Source organism: Cyprinodon tularosa, unplaced genomic scaffold (assembly GCF_016077235.1).
Source record: "Cyprinodon tularosa strain WSP-4 unplaced genomic scaffold, ASM1607723v1 ctg78, whole genome shotgun sequence".
Classification (NCBI taxonomy): domain Eukaryota; kingdom Metazoa; phylum Chordata; class Actinopteri; order Cyprinodontiformes; family Cyprinodontidae; genus Cyprinodon; species Cyprinodon tularosa.
Window position 1 is genome coordinate 1,443,444 of NW_024039540.1, and position 27,249 is coordinate 1,470,692.

General features: G+C 40.9%; 1 protein-coding gene across 2 annotated transcripts in view; it reads right to left on the reverse strand.

Annotated features, from left to right (window-relative positions):
• Positions 1-27,249, reverse strand: part of znf536 (zinc finger protein 536) — a 296,720-nt gene that overhangs the window by 226,254 nt on the left and 43,217 nt on the right. The window contains exon 3 of one of the 2 annotated variants that reach the window (XM_038270835.1): positions 3,584-3,687. The gene's annotated coding sequence lies outside the window, so the exon portion shown is untranslated. Of the gene's footprint in view, positions 1-3,570; positions 3,688-27,249 lie in introns of both variants that reach the window. The other variant, XM_038270834.1, reaches the window with a different exon arrangement.

The following is a 27,249-nucleotide window of genomic DNA, read 5'->3' on the forward strand; positions in this document are numbered from 1 at the left end:
TTTAAAGTACTTTCAGAAGTTGTAATTCTGAATATTACCAGACTTTTCCTTAAAAAAAACGGTTCTAGGAAATCTCAGAAATGAAAATTTCATTTTGAAGATATTAAGAATAAAAAATAAAGCTTTTCAATCAGACATTTAACAAATGTCTTCTTAATTTGGCCTTAAAGCATTAGTTTGAAACAAGTAAACATGGTTTTTACTGTAGGAAACCATCTTTCGTTTGAACCCTGCATGGAAACAAATGTGAGGGAAGATGAACTTCAGTGGGCTGAATGAGTCGCCACTTCTTCTGACTCCCTGTGCACAAACGCAGAGCTGGACCTCCAATAATCTGAAATAAACTTTAATTTTCTGGATTAAACACCTGTTAGATGGCTTCCGAGAAATTCCAGAACGACATTCCTAATGGTCGGCTGTCTAGCACCAAGGTGACAAAAATTTTTTTATACTTTGCAACGGCACATTGCTTAACACTTGTGTCATACGCTGCATTTTTTAAATAAAACCTGGGGCGAAGATGAAGGGCGATATTCTACCAGATTACAAATGTCTATTTGATGTTAAGACAACTTGCATGGATGAAGGAATAATGTGATTTAGGACACAAAACCGCCTCAGGAAAAAAAAAAAAAAGGGCGTCCCTCAGCTTGTTGCTGAACAGCGAGGTGTTAAGTTTCCACGGCGACATCTATCTCTCGTCACCACCTTGAGGGCATCTTTTAACCAGAGGAATTTAGCCATTACGTGGCATTAACCTCATTAGAAAACACTCTTTAGCTGCTCCAAGATAAAATTGATTTACTGCTGCCATTTCCACCACTGCTCTCGATCAATGGTTAAACTATCCCTTTTATGGCCCTGTGCACACTCTCTCTGCTCTTTTCTACACTTTTCTTTAACTGCACTTTAATCTCATTTCTCCCTCCACTCCTTGTCCTTGTGGCAGGTGTGTAAGTCGCAGCGCGGTGAAGAGCTGCTCTCATCCCGCAGTGGATGAGAACGAGACGAAATCCTCACGCCGCCGAGCCGACTGTCTAGGAATTCCTGGAATGATTGAATTCAGACTCAAACGCTCTGATTTTTGCTCAGAAACGATTACACCATTTCTTTCCTCACATGGTTGAACACAATTTATGTTTTTCATCAAGAATTCTTTCTTTAATGTGGATTTTTTAACTAAGGTAGAACTATTAACTGTGGAAAAAATCAATATCAAAATTAAAAAAAAGTTTTATTATTCCTTTGAGGTGGTTTTTTAACTTTTTTTGTAAAGGAGTAAATGTGCTAAAGAGATGGAACGACATTTGATGAATACGTTTTAGAATACAGGTGCAAGTTATTGATTAATGAATAAGTCTAAAGGTTATTGATCCAGTTCATCAACTAGCAATTCATTGATAAACAGCAATTTTCACAAATATATATTTTATCAGAAGAATCCTTCCACAAAATAAAGGGATTTTTTAAATTTTTTTTTTACTATACGCTCAATTAAGAAAATAGTACATTATTACCGTATTTTCCGGACTATAAAGCACACTATAAGCCACGCCCACTAAACTTTTTGAAAAAACTTGAAACGTACATTTATGAGCCGTGCCTGGCTATAAGCTGCCGATTCTACTGAGCTGTGTAACCTGTAGGGGGAGCTGTACATATCACCTCTGGAGAAGGGACAAAGAAGAAGAATGTTAGCTCGTGCTAGCTTGTTGGCTCGCAGCGGTAATAGCTTCTACTGAAAGATGGGACTTCATCGGATCTTTATTTCAGCTCTAAAGGAGTTGAGCTCTGTCTCTGTATTGGTTCTGCTGCTTTAATTTGGCAAATAAATGTCAAAATGTGTGAATTCACGACATTTGTTCTCTGTCGTGCCTGCTGTTAGCATGTTCTTTAATTAGCCGCTTATTCTTTGATTTCCAACTTTCACTTCCCCCTCTGGCGATTAGGAAAAATCCATAGAAAACCACACCTTCTTATAAGCCGCGGCTTATAGTACGGAGAATACGGTATATTTTAAAAATTTAGCTGTACTAAATACTGTTTCCAAAAAAGTAAAAAAAAACAATCCACTGGACTTTGTTTCTAAGTTTGAAGACGTTTCGCTTCCCATCCAGGAAGCTTTTTCAATTCAAAATGTCAGAAATAGCGTTGAGTTCAAGGTTTTATACAGTAGCTCAACAAAGCCTAGTTTTTGTATAAATAATGGCCTGGAATCAAGATGCCCCTGAGCGAAATGCAGGCCCAGTCCTATATTGGAGGATTTACGGTATTTCTTCCTTCCCTGTGTGAAACGGAGGCGTTTTCCACGTCTGCGGCAGAAAGTATGCCTCGTTCTGACAGCTCAGGTTTATGTGGACATTGAAGCAAATCAAGCAATACTATACTTCTCTGATGAATCAATATCACCACCATTTCAGCGTTCCTTCCTTCCCTCCCTCTTTGGTGTGCGTGCTCCTATCTCATCTCTCCCTGTCTGGGGGAATTGATCTGCACAGATGGAGCGATATCAGCCCCCCCCCCCACATGCCCTTCTTTCACCACACTTTTGACACATAAATAAAATATGTGACCTTTTTTGTTTCAGTGTTAGTTCTGAGAAAGGGAGCGGGGCGCGCGGGACTCTCGCACAAAGTCGCTGGTAGACAGGAGGGATAGAGGAGTCGGCTGGTTGCCATCACTCACAGTTCACAGACACTGTACAAAATCCACTCAACTTTTCAACATATGCCGTCTTCTCATGGCGACGCAGACAGACTCTGAGGAATGGCGTAAAAAAAAAAATGTAGGAGAGCTCTAAATTATTCATGCATTTCTTTTTTCGTCATTATGTCTAAATTTACAGCAGCCCAGTCACATGGATCTATGGTTACATTTATACTGAAACTCTTAAAAAAAAAAAAAAAGACAGGAGGACGTGAAAAATCAACCGAATAAAACCAAAATAACAGATCAGGCCTCGCCATTAACAGGCCAACGCAACATGTTCCTCCACACAGTGGCTAGATATTCCCAGTGAAATGTCAAAGGCAATTCCACAGCTCGGCAACAAATAGCTGCCCGCTGAACTAACCTGGCATCCTTTGGGATGGAGCCGCTCGGGCCTGCAGGGAGGGATCCGCTCACATAGGTAACAGCGTCAGGGTTTTAAAAGGTTTCTTTAAAGGAATCTTTACGTTCTTGTGTTGCAAAGGCACTGCTTGTGTTTGCTTAAAGACAAGCCAGGTACTACATATGAGGACTAATGAGATTAAACAGGAATAATCTGATGATACGCTCATGAAGTCTACCTGTATGTCCACCCAAAGCTGGCTCATGTGTGATACAATCAGCCTTAATGTGACCCCAGACAAACCGCAGCGTAAAGGACCTGAGACTTCTCTCCCTCACCCCGTCACCTTGCTTTCTGTCCATCTCCTGTTTCCCTGACTTTAAACGTTCTCCGTCTTTGCAGAACAATAGCAGCATGTATCCAGTTTAGCCCCGTTCCCTCACACACACACACACACACAGGAACAACTTTCTCTCCTCCACTTTCTCCCTCTCTCCTTCCTCAAAGCCCTTAGTCACCTCAGACAGTCACCTCAGACGGTGGGAGGGGGGTTATTCCTCAGACTGTGCGACAGCGTGCTTAGCCCAGTTAAGCCAGCTCCAGCTCCGCTCCTGCTCGCCGCTGCACAGAGAGCCCTGCGAGAGAGAGAGGAAGAGAGGATGAGGGGAGTGCTGCTGAGTTCATTATCATTGTCGCCGTCCGCTTTCCCACAACACACTCCTCTCTACAGTATGTAGCATCCCCCCCCCACTCATCTGGAAGGGCTTTCCCTTCCCTGGAAAGAGGAGGGGACGGTGAATCCAGCCATGCTCTCTTTTAGGTTTTTAATATTTTATAGTTTCTGTTCCAGTTTTCTAATTTAGAGCACGCTTTGACCTGTTGCTACAACGCTGTGCATTTCAGCATACAATCTAAAGCACTGGAAAACGATCTAGAAATAAGTAGAAAATGTCTTGAAGTGTATTTACCCTTAATTTTAGAAGGTAAATGAGATAGCTTGCAAATAGAATGAGTATTTTTACTACTCTTAAAATAAGATAATTAGATAACATGCACTTGTAATTGGACAATGCAATTGCATTTTCTAATTTTAAATGTAAACTGTCTCGTTCCATTGGCAAAATGTCACTTTTACCTCCTTTATCCAAGAACAAATATACTTATTTTAAGAAAACATGACTTATCTAGATTTTGATTTTTTTTCAGTGAGCAGTTAGAAACCTTTTTCTTTATATTTTCCATATATTTGACTGAATTTTTGGTGCGATCACTGGAAAAATCTAAATCTAGATAAGTCATTTTTTCCTAAAATAAGTGCATTTGTTCTTAGATTGAGAAGGTAAAACAGAAATATTGGCAATAGAACAAGACAATTTAGATTTAAAATAAGAAAACACTATTGAATTGTCTTATTCCAAGTGCATTTTATCTAATTATCTTATTTTAAGAGTAAAAATACTCATTCCATTGGCACACTATCTCATTTACCTACTGAAATTAAGGGTAAATACACTTAATTTAAGATATTTTTTAACTTATTTCTAGATCATTTTTCAGGTGTTTTTAATTTGTTTAAAACCTACACTGGAAAAACGATCTAGAAGTAAGAGAAAAAGTGTATTTACCCTTAATTTGAATAGGTAGCTGAGATAATTTGCCAATAGAATTAGTATTTTTACTCTTAAAATAAGATAATTAGATAACATGCACTTGAAATAAGACAATGCAATTGTGTTTTCTTATTTTAGGTGTAAATTGTCTTGTTCCATTGGCAAAATGTCTCTTTTACCTCCTTATTGCAATAACAAACGCGCTTATTTTCAGAAAAAATGACTTCCCTAGATTTCGATTCTTTCCAGTGTAAAGGTCTTTTACATCTAATTTCTGGATTCTTTTTTAGTAATAAATAATGTATGACAAAATGGAAAACCAGAAAACAGATCCAGCTGGAAGTGGCGGTAGCAAATTCAATTAAAAAATCAATCAGTTGCTGTTAAGTGCGCCCAATAAGCTCTTGTGATGAAAGAACGTCTCTTTATATTTTTTTTCCTGCCTTCACTTTATCGTTTTAAACGCTTTTTTTGTGCTGAAGGTTTTTAGCTCAGCTTTTGAGGAATTGTTTGTGTACTGGATCGAGGAAAACGAGGGTAAACCGCCACCTATCCATCCATTTTCTTTCATTGCTTTTCCTTTTGTAGGGTCAGAAGGGATCGGATGCCTTTTGGGAAGGAAAACACTGGACTGGTCACCATTTCACAGGATAAACAGAAATGAACAAAATAATATGAAGAGAAAAACCTGGAGAAAATCCACACATGCATAAGGAGAACATGTAAACAGGAACCAGCCGAAACATTCCTGCATTTATTTAACTTTCCTAAATACTGCTGCCTGGATAGAAATAAAATAGAATCTTTAAAATAAATTCTACAGGGTCTGAGAGGCTCGGACAGAGAAATAATATTTGAAGGCAGGATGGTGAGCTGGATTCTGGAGAAGGTGGACTTTCTCACTTCAAAATAGATTCAAACTACTTTTTACCCACTGATCACAGCATGTATAGCTGCCATAGTTACAGGAAAAGAAAGGATAGGGTAGCTCCGCCCAACGCGCATCACACCCTCTGTTTTACCCCACAGCCAGAGCAGAAAAGATGCCTCAGCCGTGCATCACAACTAAAGTTGTAGAAGTATCAAAAGTGAAGCAGCACGTGCATTTTTGCTCGCTCTGCTGCAGAAACTTTTTGCTTTCTTAAGTCGGCACCGCGCTCTAAAGCCTGACTCTGGTTCATCCTTGTTTTGTCTTTTTTTTGGCTTGAATCTGAGAAATGTGACATAGAGAACAAGTCATTTCCCAGATCTATCATAGAGCTACAAGGATCTGGCAACCCCTGAGCTCCGTCTGTGATTTCAACCTACTATACCCAATCCTGTCATTGATGTTGATGTCGTGTCGTTAATGTTGGCATGGTAACAGAAGTAAATATTTATGTATTTTGGACCTGTCGATTCTATAAAACATATATATTTATATATATATTAGGGCTGTCAAAATTAACGCGTAAACGCGAGATGATTAATTTCTGGAATTAACGCGATATTTTTTTTTAACGCATTAACGTAGTCCCGCCCTGTTTTACCCACAATTCAATCAGCATATTCTCATTATCAGTTCGTATGAAATCGTACGAAAAGTTATGCACACTATTTCGTAAGTTTTGGACGTTTTTCCTCAAAAAACCTGATCAGTGCGCATGCGCGGGAAAAAGACAAAAAAAGCAGATCCGCGGACGGACGTAAAACTGGGAAAAACAGTGCAATAATTACTTCTTCATGTCTCTAACTACGTTGCTTGCTGTTTTATATCTTAGGGTTAGGGCTAATTGTTTTTTAAATTCTATGTTCTTGAATGGTGCTTAAGATGCGCATGCACATACGAGGAAAAAAACTTCCATAACGTACGAAATTACGGTGCATAACTTTTCGTACGATTTCATACGAACTCATAATGAGAATACACTGATTCAATTATCCGACATGAGCGAGATGGAGGAATCAGAAGAACCCGCTGGATGGACAGTTCGAGTATAAAAAAAACAAAGACGGGACAATAAATAAACATTTTGTGGTTTGCTCACACTGCAAGCAGGACTTTTCGTTTCACCAAAGCACCTCGAGCCTTAAATATCATCGTAATGCCAAGCATTCATTTGTTGGGGCTTCAACTTCAGGTGTTACGACTGGCATGCGTCAGACCACCCTCACCGAACGCAGGGTATGAAGTAACGGTCCGCTTTACATTCAGGACATGTAAACCAGGTAGTTTGCCTTAACAACTGGCTAAAAGATGAATAAATAAAAGGTAAAATTACCTCATTTAATTGTTTAAACGAAAAACGTTCCATCAGCCATCCTGCATTTGCTAAAAAAAAAAAGTAATGGCTAAGTTGCCAAAATTGTTGAGAATTAAATTCTTTTTTGGATTTGTCATTAATAAAAACTAAATGTAATACCCATCTTGCTTATCTTTCTGTTTTGAAAACAGTACACAAAAAATGTGTATTTTTCAATAATATGTAGGCTAGTGATTAATCGAAATTAATTCAAGAAACCTTGTGATTAATTAGATTAAAATTTTTAATCCTTTGACAGCATATATATGTATATATACATATATATATATATATATATATATATATATATATATATATATATGTATATGTATATATATATATATATATATATATATATATATATATATATATATATATATATATATATATATATATATATATATATATACGTGTATATATATATATATATATATATATATATATATATATATATATATATATATATATATATATATATATATATTTATATGTATATGTATATATATATATACACTATATTGCCAAAAGTATTTGCTCACCCATCCAAATTATTGGAATCAGGTGTTCCAATCACTTCCATGGCCACAGGTGTATAAATTCAAGCACCTAGGCATGCAGACTGTTTTTACAAACATTTGTGAAAGAATGGGTCGCTCTCAGGAGCTCAGTGAATTCCAGCGTGGAACTGTGATAGGATGCCACCTGTGCAACAAATCCAGTCGTGAAATTTCCTCGCTCCTAAATATTCCACAGTCAACTGTCAGCTGTATTATAAGAAAATGGAAGTGTTTGGGAACGACAGCAACTCAGCCACGAAGTGGTAGGCCACGTAAACTGACGGAGCGGGGTCAGCGGATGCTGACGCGCATAGTGCGAAGAGGTCGCCAACTTTCTGCAGAGTCAATCACTACAGACCTCCAAACTTCATGTAGCTCAAGAACAGTGCGCAGAGAGCTTCATGGAATGGGTTTCCATGGGCGAGCAGCTGCATCCAAGCCATACATCACCAAGTGCAATGCAAAGCGTCGGATGCGGTGGTGTAAAGCACGCCGCCACTGGACTCTAGAGCAGTGGAGACGCGTTCTCTGGAGTGACGAATCGCGCTTCTCCATCTGGCAATCTGATGGACGGGTCTGGGTTTGGCGGTTGCCAGGAGAACGGTACTTGTCTGACTGCATTGTGCCAAGTGTAAAGTTTGGTGGAGGGGGGATTATGGTGTGGGGTTGTTTTTCAGGAGCTGGGCTTGGCCCCTTAGTTCCAGTGAAAGGAACTCTGAATGCTTCAGCATACCAAGACATTTTGGACAATTCCATGCTCCCAACTTTGTGGGAACAGTTTGGAGCTGGCCCCTTCCTCTTCCAACATGACTGTGTACCAGTGCACAAAGCAAGGTCCATAAAGACATGGATGACAGAGTCTGGTGTGGATGAACTTGACTGGCCTGCACAGAGTCCTGACCTCAACCCGATAGAACACCTTTGGGATGAATTAGAGCGGAGACTGAGAGCCAGGCCTTCTCGTCCAACATCAGTGTGCGACCTCACAAATGCGCTTCTGGAAGAATGGTCAAAAATTCCCATAAACACACTCCTAAACCTTGTGGACAGCCTTCCCAGAAGAGTTGAAGCTGTTCTAGCTGCAAAGGGTGGACCGACGTCATATTGAACCCTATGGATTAGGAACGGGATGTCACTTAAGCTCATATGTGAGTCAAGGCAGGTGAGCAAATACTTTTGGCAATATAGTGTATATATATGTGCTCAGTTGTATAGATCATTTCATTCTGAACCACTCTGCATGTTCTGTGATATTATATAGACAGTAAATATGTATAAATTATTTTAATGATTTAATTGTTTTGATAAAACATTTGTAGCTCTTGGCTATAATCTCGCTTTTATTAACTTTACCTTACAAGCTGACTTCCTGTTTTTTGCACGTGTTGTTTTAAACATTTAGACCCCCCCCTCCGAACATTAGGGCATCAAAGGGAAAAATGCGGCTTCTGCATGGATCCGCAGATACATATTTCATGCAGTAGATATCCAGGTCATTAAACAACATTCTGACACCTCCGTTATTTACTACCCCAAGTGGTTTTCTACCTCGTTTAATCAGACTTCACCAAAACCTGCTGACTCAGACAGAAGCTTTCTTTCTTTCTTTCTTTCTTTCTTTCTTTCTTTCTTTCTTTCTTTCTTTCTTTCTTTCTTTCTTTCTTTCTTTCTTTCTTTCTTTCTTTCTTTCTTTCTTTCTTTCTTTCTTTCTTTCTTTCTTCCTTCCTTCCTTCCTTCCTTCCTTCCTTCCTTCCTTCCTTCCTTCCTTCCTTCGGTTCAACAGGATAAAGACAGAGAGGAGGGAAACAGCTGACTCAAAATGTGTCATGGACGTACTAACCAAGAACTGTTAACATGGCAGTGAGGTGGTTGTGTTTTTCATTTTCTCCGTCTCCATCTCTTCCTCCGTTGGAGAGTGATATATTAAACAGCCAAAGTGCCGTCCACTGTTTTTTTTGTTTTTTTTGCCCCAAAAGAGGTTTACCTTCGATTTTCTCTGCTGGGAAAAGCTGGCTGGAGGCGGGAGGGGCAAGATGGGCAGAGGGAAAACAAGAAGCGGCTCAGTAGAAGTCCTCTATAATGGAACGATCCTGGTAGGGATGATTTAAGTGCAGAAGAATGTGGGGGGGGAAAGGGAACGGACCGAACAGGAGGAAACAGAGATGTAAAGTGCTGACAGCTGTGTTTGCTGCAGACGGACTTCAGGGTCAGGAACACACACAAACAAATGTTCGCAGCATCCCTCGCCGACTAAAACTTGGACGTAGGGACGTTCTTTCACGCAGAAGCTCGCCCAGACCCCACCCGAAGAAAAAAAAAATCACAAAGGAACTACAAAAGCCACCCCTACCTCACACTTGTCTTCCACACACACACAAGGATAAGTCATGGGGAAACGGATGCCCATGTTTTGTGGGACCACCTGTTCATCCTGGATACGAGTCTGAGAACCCGGCAAGGGTTAACCCTTCATGTGGGCCGGAGCCAGGCCATGTGTGTGAGTGTGCGTGGGGGGGGGGGGGGGGGGGGGTGATGTGAGGTTCAGGTATTACCTATACTGTCAGAAACATCAATTATGGTGAGTGTTTGTGTGAGGGGGGCGTCTGCTTTGGCACCGCCCCATCTGAAACGTGCCCCACGAGTGGCACACTGGCTCAGGCTGTCCGGCTGGGACCGAACAGACCCCACTGCTGGACCGCCTCCAAAGTGACAAACGCACACAGACACACACAATCCAAGGTCTATGCTAGAGAGAGCGTCTTCCCTCAGCTCTTCCAAAAGGAAAAGAAAAAAAGTTAAACAAGTTGAGTTATCTAAATAAGTTTGTTTATTTCTAACCTCGTCCTATCTGTGTGGATTTTCAGACATTAAATACTAATCGCTGTGATCAATTTGTTCAGGACATCTCGAGGGTATTATGGAGGATTTTTAAAAGACCCGCCCTCTGCACTTAAAAAAAAAGCAAGTTCAAGAGTATTCAGAAGCCCATTCCTCCTCGTGCACGGCCTGTTTGAAATGTGCTGCTCTCATAGCTCAGCCATATCCTGACAGTGAAGTCGTAGGGAAATCATATTGAAATGTCAAATCATTCTGGCTTAAACAAGTATATAAATGTACTCTTTATCAGTCAATACTGTTGGAAAATTTAGAAAATTTCTACTTAAAAAAAAAATCCAGACTCTAAATCTGCGGGGTTTTTTTTCCTTTATTTTATGCAGGCTAGTTAGTTATACATCAGCCTGAACTCCTAAATTATCATATATCAACGGTCATCTGTCAATCAAATTTTTTCGGTCTTGATTCATATGTCGCAGCTAATATATACAATGGTTGAAATAAGAAATAAGAATCATTTCCTTTCCCATTGAGTTCTGTCCCAGTGTTCACGGGGTTGGACGTCTGTGTCTTCCGCTAACAGATCTATACTAGGGCTAAGACTGGTGATGTTTCACGAGTACACGAGCAAATGAGAACACTATCATAAATAGGTGTGGCCTCTAGCTCCGCCCCTGTCCTCAAGCATTTCATTCTGTGACCCCAATAACAGCAGCAATACAGACTGGTGACTCCCTAAAAAACATATACACTATAGATTTATCTTTCAATCTTAATATCCCTGAATCATGACGGAAATAATATTTTATTACAAATATTGATGTTTAAAAAGGTATTGTAGGGAACCAGCCAAGGACCAACCAAGACCAACCAAGGACCAAACAAGGGCCAGTCAAGGGCCAGCCAAGGGCCAGCCAAAGACCAACCAAGGGCCAGCCAAGGACCAAACAAGGGCCAGTCAAGGGCCAACCAAGGACAAACCAAGGACCAACCAAGGGCCAGCCAAAGACCAACCAAGGACCAACCAAGGGCCAGCCAAGGGCCAACCAAGGACCAACCAAGGGCCAGCCAAGGGCCAACCAAGGACCAACCAAGGGACAGCCAAGGGCCAACCAAGGACCAGCCAAGGGCCAGCCAAAGACCAACCAAGGACCAACCAAGGACCAGCCAAGGGCCAACCAAGGACAAACCAAGGACCAGCCAAGGGCCAGCGAAAGACCAACCAAGGACCAATCAAGGGCCAGCCAAAGACCAACCAAGGACCAATCAAGGGCCAGCCAAAGACCAACCAAGGGCCAGCCAAGGGCCAACCAAGGACAAACCAAGGACCAGCCAAAGATCAACCAAGGACCAGCCAAGGGCCAGCCAAAGACCAACCAAGGACCAACCAAGGGCCAGCCAAGGGCCAACCAAGGACCAACCAAGGACCAGCCAAGGGCCAACCAAGGACCAACCAAGGACCAGCCAAGGGCCAGCCAAGGACCAAACAAGGACCAGCCAAGGGCCAACCAAGGACCAGCCAAGGGCCAACCAAGGACCAACCAAGGACCAAACAAGGGCCAGTCAAGGGCCAACCAAGGACAAACCAAGGACCAACCAAGGGCCAGCCAAGGACCAACCAAGGACCAACCAAGGGCCAGCCAAGGGCCAACCAAGGACCAACCAAGGGACAGCCAAGGGCCAACCAAGGACCAGCCAAGGGCCAGCCAAAGACCAACCAAGGACCAACCAAGGACCAGCCAAGGGCCAACCAAGGACAAACCAAGGACCAGCCAAGGGCCAGCCAAAGACCAACCAAGGACCAATCAAGGGCCAGCCAAAGACCAACCAAGGACCAATCAAGGGCCAGCCAAAGACCAACCAAGGACCAACCAAGGGCCAGCCAAGGGCCAACCAAGGACAAACCAAGGACCAGCCAAAGATCAACCAAGGACCAGCCAAGGGCCAGCCAAAGACCAACCAAGGACCAACCAAGGGCCAGCCAAGGGCCAACCAAGGACCAACCAAGGACCAGCCAAGGGCCAGCCAAGGACCAAACAAGGACCAACCAAGGACCAGCCAAGGGCCAACCAAGGACCAGCCAAGGGCCAACCAAGGACCAACCAAGTACCAACCAAGGTCCAGCCAAGGACCAGCCGAGGACCAACCAAGGGCCAACCAAGGGCCAACCAAGGACCAGCCAAGGGCCAGCCAAGGACCAACCAAAGAACAACCAAGGACCAACCAAGGTCCAGCCAAGGACCAGCCGAGGACCAACCAATGACCAACTAAGGACCAGCCAAGGACCAACCAAGGACCAACCAAGGACCAGCCAAGGACCAACCAAGGACCAACCAAGGACCAGCCAAGGACCAACCAAGGACCAACCAAGTACCAACCAAGGTCCAGCCAAGGACCAGCCGAGGACCAACCAAGGACCAACCAAGGACCAGCCAAGGACCAACCAAGGACCAGCCAAGGACCAACCGAGGACCAACCAAGGACCAACCAAGTACCAACCAAGGTCCAGCCAAGGACCAACCAAGGACCAACCAAGTGCCAACCAAGGTCCAGCCAAGGACCAGCAGAGGACCAACCAAAGACCAACCAAAGACCAACCAAGGACCAACCAAGGACCAACCAAGGACCAGCCAAGGGTCAGCCGAGGACCAAGCAGAGGTGTTTGAGTTCTTTTTAGACCAACTTTGGAATTTCTGTGACTTTAAACAAGAAACGTTGTGTATGTGTGTTGGGTGGGGGGGGTCTTGGCATTGGTAATATGTACTTATGGCCCCAAGGTAGATCCTCAGCACTCATAAACACATCTAGGAGCAACGACTCCCAATTCTGACCTGCAGACACGCTCCCACACACATATTTGCATCCACACCAACCACCTTGGATCATGAATCTCATCATTCTCATAAGTGTCTGAAAACATGCAAGTGCCATTACTAACCCACCACCACCTCATCCCCCGCCCCCCGACAAATAATCACCTAGAAGGAGGAAACAAGAATGAGTAGGAGAGAAAAAAAAAAAGGCAATCTTGCCTTTCAAACGAAAAGGGGAAAATGTTTTAAGGGGCAATGAATTTTGTGGAGCTGAATAGGATGTTGGTACATGTTTTACTAAAGGAAATATAATGGCAGACTATTATTAGATCACATTAATCACGAGTGTGCCAAAGGCAGTGACAGCCGTGCTGAAAAGGATTGAAAACGCTGGTAATGGATATAAATTACCCATTGTGTGATAAAAGGATTTTTTCTTCACTAAGAAGGTAAAAAGGAATAAAACACTAAGAGAACCACTAAACGCTGCGTCTACATATTTGTGTGTGTACAAACGTGTGCGCGTGCGTGCAAGCCCCGCCACCAGGGTTTGTGCGTATGTGCAACATGTAATAACACAGGGTTATCGGTGAGGATTAAAATTTTTTAAGGGAATCAGATAGTGACAGTGAGGCCTCGCATTAAAGCCACCAGTGACAGAATGGAAGTGAGGATTAAAAACAGATTAAACTGGTTTGTAGTGACGGAGATGAAAGGAAGGAGGAAGAGAGGGAGGGGCCGAGGGGAGACGGGGGGAGCTTTGACAGAGGTCTGTCAGGCTTTTGGCGTGGTGATAATGAGTCACATCTCCCATGCACTGTTATTTATTGCTGCCTTGGCTCACAAACAAAAGATCAATAATTTTTGAGCAAATCTAATGTTGTCCTCGATGCTAATGCGCTCGTCCATCACATCTGCCATCTTCACCAAGGAGATGGACTGATTCCCTGTTTATTTGGAGATCAAATGCAATCAGATCACATGTCTCTAATAAACAGAGAGGAAACAGTGTCCCATGTGAACATGCGCGGCACCTCAGATCGCGTCCCCGCATTCATGCATTCATGTGTCACGGATGCGTAAATGATTATATATGGCGAGAGGGGCCAACGGGCTGCCACAACACTTCTGGCCATCAATCTTCATTTCTACCTCAGACTTTGCTTGTGAAAGATGAAGAGTATCGGCGGCCTGTGGCCCCCGACAACACAGGAGGTGCGTGAGCATCCGTCAAAGCGGCGCGCCCGGTGCTCACCGGTTAGCCCTGCGGCGCAGAGAGAGATAAGAAGACAGCAGATCCTTCACTGACAACTAGCCCTGGGTGAGACACTTTCCAGCCACCTGAACTCAATCAGGCCCCAGCGGAGGGAGGCAAGCGCTCGGTTGTTTCATTTCATCTCCATCCCCTCACTCACTCACTCAGTGTGCATTTGATTCATCTTGCAACGCCACACGCATGAACAGAAATCACATTTGGATTCTGGAGTCTGTGCTGCTGTTATCTGCTTGCCTTTGGTTCGGTTCAACCAGTTTAACTAAAGATCCCGTTCCAGTTCTTTTGTACGGGATTTGGACCAACCCAACTGTTCACTGTGTGCAAGGATTCATTCGGGACCATCTCAGTTCATCTTGGCACACCAACACACCCCCACCCCGCGCCAATATGTAGAGCTACGACGGTACGGGCTGTGGCAGGTGGATACACTAAGCTCCTTCTCCTACTCCCTGGGTGAGGTGTGAGGAGCAAAACAATGACACACAAAGGTCACCGAGCCCACAACTGCTCACCTGCTGTGGGGCTGACCTGCCAAACGCACCCCTGGGGCACAAAAAAAAGCTAGAGGAAAAAAAAAGAGTTTGGAAAAAGAATATGAACTAAAGAGCAAAAGGATATTAAAAAATAAGGAAAGATTTAAGGCCATATCTTCTATTTTCCTGCATAAGCAAACAATGTTTCCAACATCTATGATCTGATGGAGGCACAGGATAGTTTAAGGGGAAATGTTATTTCTAATGGTTGGTGTTTATTGGTACAGGGGGGGATTTACACTGGAAAAAAATTGAAATCTAGATAAGTTGTTTTTTCTTAAAATAAGTGTATTTGTTCTTGGATTTAGCAGGTAAAAGAGAGATTTTGCCAATGGAACAAGATTTACACTTACAATAAGAAAACACAATCGCATTATCTTATTTCAGGTGCGTTTTCAACATATTCTCATTATCAGTTCGTATGAAATCGTACGAAAAGTTATGCACAGTATTTCGTACGTTTTTGACGTTTTTCCTCGAAAAATCAGATCAGTGCGCATGCGCAGGCAGACAGACGAAAAAAGCCGACCCGCTGACGGACGTAAAACTGGGAAAAACAGTGCAATAATCACTTCTTCATGTCTCTCACTAGGTTGCTTGCTGTTTTGTATCTTAGGGTTAGGGTTAATTGTATGTTAAATTCTATGTTATTAAATGGTGCGTAAGATGCGCATGCGCAAGGATATCTTGTCTCGAGGCAAGACGTAAAAATACAACGAAATTAGCCGAAAAAAAACGTCAAAAACGTACGAAATTACTGTGCATAACTTTTTTTACGATTTCATACGAACTGATAATGAGAATACACTGGCATTTTATCTAATTTTCTTATTTTAAGAGCAAAAATACTCATTCCATTGGCAAACTATCTCATTTACCTACTCAAATTAAGCGTAAATACACTTAATTTAAGACATTTCTACTTATTTTTAGATCCTTTTTCCAGTGTATACCATTTGGCAATACTACACTGCAAAAATGATCTAAAAATTTGTAAGAAAGTCTTAAATTAAGTACATTAACTCTTAATTTGAGCAGGAAAATAAGATGATTTGCCAATAGAATTTGTATTTTTACTCTTAAAATAGAATAATTAGATATAATTAGATAATATGCACTTGAAATAAGACAATGTAATCGTTTTTTCTTATTTTAAATGTAAATTGTCTTGTTCCATTGGCAAAGTGTTACACTTACCTCATAATTCAAGAAAAAATGACTCATTGAAATAAAACGTTTTTGCAGTGTAGGCAGTTGCTTAGGGCCCCAAGTTCCTGGGGGCCCCATAAAACTTCTTCTACATGTTATGGTTAATACAACTATTCCTTATTTGTGCACATTAATTATGTTTTTGATAAAAATCCTTTCGCTAAAACGCCATCAGAACGCTGATAATATTAAGTGTGTCTCATATTAAAGAATATTCTTAAGGGGGCTCATTTAAGTTGAAAATATTCAACTCAAAATATTTTAATTGTTCTTTGTACATCGGGGAAGATTAATGAATCATCTGCTGCAGTTTAAACAACTTTAACACAAACTCTTCTGGGAGATTCTCCTGAAAAGCATCTGTACATTTGGGTCAAAGTGGTTCTTATAAATTCCCACTTCCAAAAATATGCTGAAGCATTAAAAAGCACCCTGCTATATGTTTAAGGTGGATTAAATTTGTAAAGTTATGTTGTTGACCTCTAATTTTAAATAAGTATGCTGAATGATGATAATTAGACCGAACATGAAGGTTCTTCAGTATGCAGAGGTGGATTCCTACCAAACATTATCCAAGAAGGAATAACCACTATATTTGTAAAACTATTATGAGTGATTACCTCCGAATGCATCTCTCCTAAATAACTCAAAGTTTGCTGTAAGTCAGCTGAAATAAGCAGAAAGATGGCAAATAGAGATGGAGCAGAAAATAAACTGAAAGATGGGATAGAAAAGCTCCCATTTATTGTTGCCATTCAGCCTCTTTGTGAATAAAAAGGCAGTAAAACAAACCAAATGTTAACTTCACATCATATGTATGTTGAATTTCTTTGAGCAGCCTTTTTAGAGATTATTTTTACAGGATAAAAACAGAAATACAAGAAAATGACTAAAAGCAGTGGTATAAAGCGTAAATTAAAGGAAAAGTCTGGTCATATTCAGAATACAAACTTCTGAAAGTAGTTTAAATATGAAATTATTTAATACTGTTCAACAAATAAGTGTTTTTTTATTAAGAGTAATTTCAAATCACCTATAGGCTCCAGATTACACCAATATTAAGGAACAAATTTAACCCCACACTTTCGAAATGCTGTAACAAATGAAATATCATATGAAGGATCATACTACTCCTTTCATTCTAGGCTTTTAACCAGGCTTGCTTTAGCGCTCATAGAACAGCAAATATCTCATTTTCAGCCCAACCGATGTTACACACCCTATTCAGAGACCTTAAGGAGCAGCACCAAATACCCTATAGAATCATTCTATCACCCCTTTAACTATTCTTAGTAGGGTTGTCATGATACTAAACTTTTCAACTCGATACCGATACTAAGGAAAATATTCGATACTCGATGTCATTTTCGATACCACAAGAATAAAAACAAGGACTCCAAAACTCAACAGAAATATTTTCATTACTAAAAAAATACAATAAATAAGTAAAAAACAATAAGAACAATATTTTGAGGTTGTATGCTGTGCACAATATTAAGCAAGCTTGATAAAAAACTTACAAAATTAAAATTAAGTGTTCCTTCCTCGGCTATGTTTTGCAGACATAACAATGACACTAGCCAAACCAGTTACTTTTGACAACCGTAATTCTTAGTACTTCTGAGATGATTATAAGAAATTATGTATAAGATCAACATTCGAGTACAGTATATACACTGGAAAAGTTTCATTTCAAAAAAATCTTTTTTTCTTAAAATAAGTGCATTTATTCTCGGATTGAGAAGGTAAAACAGACATTTTGCCAATGAAACAAGATAATTTACACTTAATAATAAAACACAATTGTATTGTCTTAGTTCAAGTGCATATAATCTAATTATCTTATTTTAAGAGTAAAAATACTCATTTCATTGGCAAACTTTCTGATTTACTTCATTAAATTAAGAGTAAATACACTTAATTTAAGAAATGTTTACTTATTTCTAAAGAATTTTTCCAGTGTACTGTATACCCTTTGCACCTTTTTCTTAAATTTAAACTCAATCAATCAACATAAAATTAATATTTGGGTTCGTCATTTATCTTTTCTTTTGTCTCATTTGGACAGTATCGTAAAAAGACGTCTTCCGTTGGCTTCAATCTAAGCGGTTTTGGGTTTTTCCACTTTAGCTGACAGTGACGCATTTATCAGTTGTGGTGTTATTTCAACAGGTGAGATGTTTCTGACTGTCTCCGCCTTGAACACTGTGACTTTTGCTGAATCTTTGACGTCTATAAACCAGCATCACTCTGTCATGAACTCTAGTGTATGATGCTGTCATCAACGCTGCATATTTCTCTGCACATTACACTGCAAAAACAATGTAAAAATAAGTAAAAATGTCTTAAACTAAGAGTATTTACCCTTAATTTGAGTAGGTAAATAAGATGATTTGCTAAGGGAATTAGTATTTTTACTCTTAAAATCAGATAATTACATAAAATGCACTTGAAATAAGACAATGCGATTGTCTTTTCTTATTTTAAGTGTAAACTGTCTTGTTCCATTGGCAAAATGTCTCTTTTACCTCCTCAATCCAATAACAAATGCACTTACTTTAAGAAAAAATTACTTATCTAGATTTTGATTTTTTTCCAGTGTAGCTGACAGTGACGCATTTATCAGATGTGGTGTTATTTCAACAGGTGAGAGGTTTCTGACTGTCTCCGCCTTGAACACTGTGCCTTTTGCTGAATCTTTGACGTCTATAAACCAGCATCACTCTGTCATGAACTCTAGTGTATGAGGCTGTCATCAACGCTGCATATTTCTCTGCACATTACACAGCAAAATCAATGTAAAAATAAGTAAAAATGTCTTCAACTAAGAGTATTTACCCTTAATTTGAGTAGGTAAATAAGATGATCTGCTAATGGAATGAGCTTTTTTACTTAAAATAAGATAATAAGATAAAATGAGCTTGAAAAATGACAATTCAATTGTTTTTTTACCCTTATTCTAAATGTAAATTATCTTGTTCCATTGGAAAAGTGTCTCACTTACAGTACCTCCTATGTAAGCAAAATGTTAGAAAAGAAGAAAAAGCTCAAATTAGGGATTTTTCCATAGAATTTGTTGGACAAATATTTACAGTACTGCGTTCAGATTCTTAAAAAGAACAGCGACAACAGCTGACTATTGTTTGTTTCTGTACAGCTTCCAAGAAGCTTGACCTTTTGCCGTGTCCTTACAGTGCTCTGAACATTGAGGAAGTCTGCCATGCTTGTAGGTGTCTTGGTATGCCAACAGTGGGAAAGAAAGGCGCAGTGGGGGAGAGAATTAGGTGGAGCAGGGAGTTGCCTTGGGTCGCCATGGGTCATGGTGTGCCTCCCTGGTCACAACCTTATGTCAAGGCTTTAATATTCCACCTGCCAAGGTCCTGACCTGCTGTATGAAGCTCTCACTTCACTCAAACGCTTTCCAGGAAAAATGGATGAATTAGGGTTATTATTAGGTTTAACCTAAAGGTAAAAAAAAGCAATTTATATTGCTTTTCTTGTTAAAGAACATTTAAATACAAGCTGAAATTCAATTAAGTTTATTTCTATAGTGCCAATTCACAACACATGTCATCTTGAGGCACTTTGCAGTTCACCAGATCATCCAGTCAGATTGATTCAAAGTTTTCTACCTAAGGAAAACCAGTTGATTGCATCGACTCATTGAATGCATGCTTGTAGCGACAGTGGAGAGGAAAAACTCCCTTTTAACAGGAAGAAACCTCCAGCAGAACCATCTGCTGAGGCCGACTGGGGTTCAAGGAGACAGAAGCAGAGATATAAAAAGAAGCTGCAAAAGGAGGCCCCGTCCAGGAAACACACAGCCAGGCAGACGAGCACCGAGCCAGCTCCCATGTCAGAGGATGAAGAGAGCACATCCAGCCAGTCACAGTCAGAAAAACAGGACTACACTGAAAAATAGGCAGATCTCCAACATCTATAAACAAAGGTGTTGATGGCAGCAGCACAGCTGATATTTCTCTCCAGGAAGGAGTCACAGCCAAACTAGAGATGTTTCAGTTAATAGTTTATTAATGAACATAAACCCAGAGGAGAAGCGCTGTAGCTGGAAATGCCTTAGAAATCAGACTTCTGGGCAAGGAGAGGTGGCTGCTACCGGGATACCGGTTTTGATCCAGTTCCAGTGAGACAGAAAAGCACATTCAACAGATCATTGACACATCCTGCAGTCAACTCTGCTTAGAAACATCAGAGAGAAGCTGGATGAGTGACTTGCCCAAGCTGTCAGCGACTCCGGAACGCATAAAAGCAGCACTTTGGGCTGAGGAAACATGTGGAGCCTAAGCATTGAACACAACAGCGGTGTCATCGTCTGCAGACTGACAGCAGCCAGGGCTGCTTATCGGTGCATCCCCATCTTAGTGAACCAACAGCTCAAACGAAGCAGTCTGAGGCTGAGACAAGCCTGACGCTGCAACAGAGGCTTTTGGTTCCTGCTGCTTTTCATAGCCTGAACGTTGCCCTCGGGATTCCAGCGCACTTAGAATCATGTCAAAGCTCTCAGCTGCGCGTGACGTCTCCCTCAGCCGCCGCTGTCATGTTCCCTCTGCTGCTCACTTACACCCCCTTAAAGTCCTCATTTTTTTTAAGCACACATATCAAAGCGGAGAGTAAAAATAGGAGAGGTTGTGATTTTACTCTTTCTTCTTCAGTACAATGAAGCCGTGAGAATCGGACGGAGCGCAGAGCCGGGGAAACATCGGCACAGATCTGTGCAATCCACATCCTTTCAAAGCACCGGCAGTACATCATTTGTATTGATGCAATATTAAATTTCAATATTGCATGTCAAAAGGTAGAAAATGATAGATCACAGCCAAGCTAAATGAATTATTAAAGGCCTACGTTGGCTATGCTATCGGCTTCTCCTACAATCAGCTGTGTCAGAGGAGTGCAGTCGGTGATACTGGCAGCATTTTCAAAGCTTTGTCATTTTTCTTTTTAGTCGCATTTCTGCTTTCTTAATCTAGATTTCTGTCATTTATTAATGTTCCCAAAGAGCTAAAAACCCACAGATCTTTGCGTCCTTATAATCAAAGGCTCAACTCACACCCTCTAATTTTCTTTAAAAAAAAAAAAGGTTAGAAAATAATGAATAAAGTCATAATTAATATTCAATACTGAACATAAGATAAGGCTAAGAAAATATTTAGTCTTTGTTAGATAAGTTAACAGCCTACACTGCAAAAATGATCTAAAAATAAGTCAACATGTCTTAAATTAACTGTATTTCCCCTTAATTTGAGTAGGTAAATGAGATAGTTTGCCAATGGAATGAGGATTATTACACTTAAAGTAAGATAATTTCATAATATCCACTTGAAATAAGACAATGTAATTGTGATTTCTTATTATAAGTGTATATTGTCTTGTTCTATTGGCAAAGTGTCTCACTTACCTCCTCAATTCAACAGAAAATGCACGTATTGCAAGAAAAATTACTGTTTCAGAGGAGTGATCATAGCGCTCTGTATCAGCCGCTCTGTGTCTGTCTCCCTGCCAGCTCCCAGATCAGCTTCTCTGATTGGTTGATGTGGCGCGTCGAGCAGCAAAAGTTCAAATTTATCGACTCCAGCAGTGCTGCTTCTGAAGCAGGTTGCACGCTTTAGCTGCTCTTAAGATCATGACGCGCTGCTGTACCAGTGTACAATGAGTTTAGTTAATTTCAATTCAGTTTATTTCTATAGGACAAATTCACAACACATGTCATCTCAAGGCACTTTACAGTTCACCAGATCATCCAGACAGATTGATTCAGTTTTCTATTTAAGGAAAACCAGTTGATTGCATTGACTCATCGACTCAAATACAATCCCTCACACTAAGCATGCTTGTAGCAACAGTGGAGAGGAAAAACTCCCTTTTAACAGGAAGAAACCTCCAGCAGAACCAGGCTAAGTGTGAGCGGCCATCTGCTGAGGCTGAGACTGGGGTTCAAGGACACAGAAGCAGAGATACAGAAACCCAACTGTAAAAGGCTCCCATGTCAGAGAATGAGTAGAGCACATCCAGTTAGGCACAGTCAGAGAAACAGGAATACACTGAAAAACAGTCCGATCTCCAACATCTATAAACCAAGGTGTTGAGGGCAGCAGCACAGCTGATATTTCTCTCCAGGATGGAGTCACAGCCAAACAAGAACAGACCAGATTAAGCTACTACTGTATGAGAAAAAAAGCTGACCTAGTCCCGCTGCTGCATGTCTTCTTGCTCTCTATAACCTCATTTTCTGTCTGCCTACTTTTGAAAACAATACACTAAAGGCCATAAGAGCCTAAACAGGCATCTTAGATCTTTAGAAGAAGGTAGTTAGGCCGAACGCTGCAGTGGTTCCATGTAAAAACATCAGGGAATAAACAGCAAACCGCTGGCAGCAGGCAGAAAAAACCTCAGTGAATTTCAGAATAAAATCAAACTGCCAATCTCTATGCTAAGTTGACTAGCGAAAACAAAAATAGGAGGAAACAGAGCGGCTACAGGAGAATGAAAGGACATTTAGGCTGGAAAAGGAGTTTAAACCTTGAACTACCAGAGAAACGTGAACGTCTTTTTCCCCAGCCTGACTTTTCACAGCACTGCAGCTGATTTGTATTTAGTGTAAGAAGATATAACAAGGACCCACTTCACATTGGAAAAACTAAAAATGGAATCCAAAAAAAGTATTCTCACTACACAGGAAAAAATCAAAATCTAGATAAGTATTTTTTTCTTTAAATAACTGCATTTGTTCCTGGATTGAGGAGGTAAAGGAGCCATTTTGCCAATGGAACAAGACAATTTACACTTGCAATAAGAAAAGACAATTGTAATGTCTTCTTTCAAGTACATATTATCTAATCTAATAATCCTGAGCTATCTCTATAGTTATGCTGCTATAGGCTTAGACTTTTGGAGGACATAGGGACCCCCATTTCATCATTCTGCTTCATTCTCTCTCTGTTCTCCTATTCTGCAGAATCTGTTAGTTCAATCTCTAACCTTCTGCTCTCTCTGCTTTTCCTCAGAGTAGCATCACCTCGTCTGTTCCTGTTTGGCTGTGACGTCATCCTGGAAAAACATCAGCTGTGCTGCTTCTATCAACACCCTTGTTAATAGATGTTGGAGATCGGCCTGTTTTCCAGTGTGGTCCTGTTTCTCTGACCGTGACTGAGTGGATGTGCTCTCTTCGTCCTCTGGCATGGGAGCTGCCTTGGAGCTCGTCTGCCTGGCTGTGTGTTTCCTGGACGGGGCCGCCTTTTGCAGCTGCTTTTTGTATCTCTGCTTCTGTCTCCTTGAACCCCAGTCGGCCTCGGCAGATGGCCGCTCACACTGAGCCTGGTTCTGCTGGAGGTTTCTTCCTGTTAAAAGGGAGTTTTTCCTCTCCACTGTCGCTACAAGCATGCTTAGTGTGGGGGATTGTATTTGAGTCAATGAGTCAATGCAATCAACTGGTTTTCCTTAGATAGAAAACTTTGTATCAATTTGACTGTATGATCTGGTTGAACTGTAAAGTGACTTGAGATGACATGTGTTGTGAATTTGGCGCTATATAAATAAACTGAATTGAATTGAATTGAATTAATTATCTTAATTAAAAAAAAAATACTCATTCAATTGGCAAGATACACTATATTGCCAAAAGTATTTGCTCACCCATCCAAATTATTGGAATCAGGTGTTCCAATCACTTCCATGGCCACAGGTGTATAAATTCAAGCACCTAGGCATGCAGACTGTTTTTACAAACATTTGTGAAAGAATGGGTCGCTCTCAGGAGCTCAGTGAATTCCAGCGTGGAACTGTGATAGGATGCCACCTGTGCAACAAATCCAGTCGTGAAATTTCCTCGCTCCTAAATATTCCACAGTCAACTGTCAGCTGTATTATAAGAAAATGGAAGTGTTTGGGAACGACAGCAACTCAGCCACGAAGTGGTAGGCCACGTAAACTGACGGAGCGGGGTCAGCGGATGCTGACGCGCATAGTGCGAAGAGGTCGCCAACTTTCTGCAGAGTCAATCACTACAGACCTCCAAACTTCATGTGGCCTTCAGATTAGCTCAAGAACAGTGCGCAGAGAGCTTCATGGAATGGGTTTCCATGGTCGAGCAGCTGCATCCAAGCCATACATCACCAAGTGCAATGCAAAGCGTCGGATGCGGTGGTGTAAAGCACGCCGCCACTGGACTCTAGAGCAGTGGAGACGCGTTCTCTGGAGTGACGAATCGCGCTTCTCCATCTGGCAATCTGATGGACGGGTCTGGGTTTGGCGGTTGCCAGGAGAACGGTACTTGTCTGACTGCATTGTGCCAAGTGTAAAGTTTGGTGGAGGGGGGATTATGGTGTGAGGTTGTTTTTCAGGAGCTGGGCTTGGCCCCTTAGTTCCAGTGAAAGGAACTCTGAATGCTTCAGCATACCAAGACATTTTGGACAATTCCATGCTCCCAACTTTGTGGGAACAGTTTGGAGCTGGCCCCTTCCTCTTCCAACATGACTGTGCACCAGTGCACAAAGCAAGGTCCATAAAGACATGGATGACAGAGTCTGGTGTGGATGAACTTGACTGGCCTGCACAGAGTCCTGACCTCAACCCGATAGAACACCTTTGGGATGAATTAGAGCGGAGACTGAGAGCCAGGCCTTCTCGTCCAACATCAGTGTGCGACCTCACAAATGCGCTTCTGGAAGAATGGTCAAAAATTCCCATAAACACACTCCTAAACCTTGTGGACAGCCTTCCCAGAAGAGTTGAAGCTGTTCTAGCTGCAAAGGGTGGACCGACGTCATATTGAACCCTATGGATTAGGAACGGGATGTCACTTAAGCTCATATGTGAGTCAAGGCAGGTGAGCAAATACTTTTGGCAATATAGTGTATTTCATTTACCTACTATAAATTAAGGTTAAATACACTTCATTAAAGACATTTTTACTTATTTCTAGATCATTTTTCCAGTGTAAACTGAAGCCACTTTATGGAATTACACTGGAAAAACGATCAAGAAATAAGTAAAAAATTCTTAAATTAAGTTTATCCACCCTTATTTTGAGTAGGTAACTGACATGATTTGCCAACGGAATGAGTATTTGTACTCTTAAAATAAGATTTTTAGATAAAATGCACTTGAAATAAGACAATGCAATTGTGTTTTCTTAATTTAATTATAAATTGTCTTGTTCAGTTGGCAAAAGGTCTCTTACCTTCGCAATTCAAGAACAAATGCACTTATTTTAAGAAAAAATTACTTATCTAGATGTTGATTTTTTCCACAAATACATATATATATATATATATATATATATATATATATATATATATATATATATATATATATATATATATATACATACCCGGAACATATATGTATCAGTATGTGCTGATACTGCACAGCCAGGTATCGGGCCAAAAAATGGCGTCGGCCCAACACTAGTGATTACAACAGGTGAAGAAGAAGAAAAAGAGCAGTGATAAGCTTTCAACTCTGACAGGAAACATAATTTAATATGTGGTTTTGCGACCAAAACAATGACAACGAATAGTCGATGACTAAAACCACACCATCATCTGCGGTTCTGTGTGTGAACTGGAACATTCGGCTGTAATAGCTAGAAATGACCTGTTGAAGGTAACGCAGTAGATTAGTAGATGTTAGATTTCCATTTCTGATGTGATATCCTAAACCCTTCCCCCCAGAGAGGTTTTAATTGCACGGTCCAGATTGCCAAGACTGGTCAGGGCCTGGTGACCCCCCATGAGAAGTCAGAGTCACCATTTAGCTACCAGATCCTATGCAAACGAACACAGCCCCCCCCCCCCCTCGTGTTATGGTGCGAACACTGACTGGCAAAAATTCAATTTTCATCCCCCCTTTTGTGAGCAAGCCTGCTGTCTTGCCCTAACGATGTTCCCCCCTCATACACCCGTTCTCTTGCCTTCTCCCTTCTACAACAGAACACAGCGGAGTCGTTAGGACCCTCTCTTCATTACTTCAAAAAACCAATCATTAGACACCAGAGTATATACGTAATTAGAAAATCACTTCCTTTGCAATCCCGGCTAAGTAGTTTACATACTGTAATTACAGGGACAAAATCAATTTTTAATCATTTCACTGATTGGGCTCATCAGCTCAGTAGGAACATTGTATCCTGCTTGTTGTGCGAAACAACATCTGGGCTAAAACAATTACCCTTTTGTGTTGTAGAGCGTTTCTGAAAATGCCTTGCTGCCTCTTCTTCCCCCACATCGCGGACTCCCTTTTCTAACTCTATTCATTTTGGAACATCATTTTCCCTTTGTCTTCCCATCCTTTCTTCCTCTGCTTGGCTTTTTTTTCTCTTTTTCTCCCCCCCTTCCTTACCTCTGTCTCAGTCTTGCACTCTCTGCCCTTGACTTGGACACGGAGGATCACATTTAAAGCTTTATAAATCAATACGCTATAATAAGCTGCTCTTGACAGAACAAGCAACAAAGGAGGGGTAAAAAAAACAAAAAAAAACATATTGGTTTTTTAACGCCTCCCATGTTTTTGATTGTCACGCCCTTGTTGTTGTCATTGACATTTTTATATTGTTGTCTTCAGCAAAACTTGCTTCTTCCAGTTGTGCAGGAATATCTCTTTATGACGGTGTTCTGTCAGACCAGCATACCTATAGTAAATACGCATGCGCAAGACGACAGATTTGCGTTTATCCCTTAAGTTTTAAACTGAAAATAGACTTTAAACTACCTCTACGGGGGTGTATCCCTTTAGTCATGTACAAAAACACAAAATAAACATAAAAACAACCTCTTAGCATTCTCATTTTGGGAAATTCTCGCCTATATTGCGTACCCAAATGGAAAAGCAAATAACTTAGGAACTGCACTGCAAAAAAATTAAATCTAAATAAGTCCTGTTTTCTTAAAAGAAGTGTATTTTGCCTTGAATTGAGGAGGAAAGTGACACACTCTGCCAATGGAACAAGACAATTTACATTTTAAATAAGAAAAAACAATTTCATTGTTTTATTTCAAGTGCATATTATCTAATTATACTTTATTAAGAGTAAAAATATCCCATTGGCAAATCATCTTATTTAAC